We start from the raw sequence: 2,253 nt of genomic DNA, 5'->3' as shown, positions 1-2,253 counted from the left end.
TTCCTTCCCGTTTTCTCTATCATTTTTTTTTAAGAACAAAATGATGGCCTTTTTGTAAAAAATAAAAACCGGCCAGGTCACAGTTCGGTTCGAACGACTAGTTCCCAACCGGTTCATCGGTTCAACAGCGATTTGCAAATCTAGCAATTGTCATTTAACCAAACCACAAATCTCGTTGGTTTACGATTCGATCGGTTTAACCGGCCAATTCGAACTGATTTTCAGAATCTTGTTCTGAGCACATTACAAACTAAATTAACTAAATCACAATTTTTTTAATGAAAAACAAGTTAAAAACAAAAAAAATAAGCAAGAAAAATTAACTAACCTTTGGTGGTCTTCAAACTAGCAGAGTATGAAGGAGAGGGAGCAATAATATCGCGCGGAGAACTAGAACTAACAGGGAGAGGGAGCAAGACCCCTGCGACGAGCATGCAACGGATGACGAAGCTGGACCAGCCAAAGATGCTAGCAACGCGATGAACTGGATCAAGCGGCAGACGGTGAAGCGCGCTGGACCAGCGAAAGAAGCTGGCGATGCGAAAAAAAGATATTGGCGAAGAATGGCGGGATGTCGGCGGTGAGAAGAAGGGCGGCTGCAATGGAGGCTAGGGTTTGTCGCCTTCTTTCTTTCTTTCTTTCTTTCTTTGAGAGAGTAAAGCTTGTTCTGGTGAGAGAAGGACGAAGGACAAAAAGCAGTGATTCTAGCACAACTCGTGTGACAGCTGGTGACCAACTTAATTTCTGGTGATCGTCGTCTCCCAAGCTCAAAGTTCTTTAGGGCTGCGTTTGTATATAAGGACAGGATATTGAGACACGGACACAAAGACACGAAATCATGTTTGGCAGATGAAACATGGACGGAAACATTATGTCCAAAGACATTGAATTAGTATATTTTGTGTCCATCCTAATAGGAAGGACACTGAGACACTAACGAGCGACACAATTTATTTTTTATTTTTTCTTTCATTATTCTTATTAATTTTTTATAATTATACTTTTATTATTATATTTTTCTTCCTAAATTTTTTGAATGAAAAAATGAGAATAAATTAGATTTTCATTATTTGTTCTAGTTTATCACCAAATAAAATACAAGAACACTAAATTTTGTGTCTTGTTCTTAGTGTCTTGTCTTGTCCTGTTCTTAGAACTAAATGTAGCCTAGGGATTCTGGATGAAAAAATGACAAATTGATCCCTGACCTTTTGGTTTGTGGACATTTAAGTTTTTGAAGATTTGAAAATACATTTAAGTCCTTAACTTTTTTTCAAAATCTGGACACATCGATCCCTGGATCTAATTTGTCCCATTTTAAAAACTCTTCCACGTGGACATTTGTATCGGCCAGGTCAATATAATAAGAGTCACGTTTGATTTTTTCATTGGGTCTGACAAAGATCAAATGAACAGTATGGATCAATGTGTCCAAAATTTAAGAAGACCAAGGATTTAAATATATTTTCAAATTTTTATGGATTTAAATATCTGCGAACTAAAAAGTCAAGGACCACTTTGTCCTTTTCTCTATTGATAGTGGATAGTCTAAAATTAAACCTTCTAGAAGAGAATTGAATGAATATTATATTCTCAAAAAATTCACTTCCTTTTTGGTTTTTTTTTTTTTCGGAACCCATTTTTTTCTTTTTACCTCCCCTACATACTCGACCCATCGAATGCTCAGGCCCATCCACGAACATACTTTAACAATGTCATTATGTAATACGTATTATTAACATTACATCTCCTAAACGGAAAATAGAAACCAACCTAACTAAACGTAAGAATATCGTCCTCATACAGCAACCACTATCCACACGCCGGATTATAAACCATGACAACTAAACATATATAGTGGAGGAGGGGTGCAAACTATTATACTAAACCCAGATATAATGCAGCAAATAGGAGATTTATTGCAACATGACAACACATAAAATTAAACTAAACTACGTATACTACTTTTCTTATCAAATGTCAGAAGTGTCCGTATCTGAAACTCCTATCATCATTCATCGCGGAGAAACATGAAAAGGGTTTATTCCAAGATACTAATAATTTGTGTAGTAGAACCAAGTAAACCAACCACATGTCACCATCCCAATTCAAACCCGATACTCATTATTGGTCAACTAGTGTAATGCCCACGCAACGTGCACTAATTCGTTGTTCACTACTGATTCCCGGTAAAAATATAAAATATATCATGTTATTCATTTATATAATTCAAATAATATATTACTTAATACT

This window comes from Arachis ipaensis, chromosome B10 (genome assembly GCF_000816755.2).
Source record: "Arachis ipaensis cultivar K30076 chromosome B10, Araip1.1, whole genome shotgun sequence".
Lineage (NCBI taxonomy): Eukaryota > Viridiplantae > Streptophyta > Magnoliopsida > Fabales > Fabaceae > Arachis > Arachis ipaensis.
Note: the sequence above shows the minus strand (reverse complement) of the source record.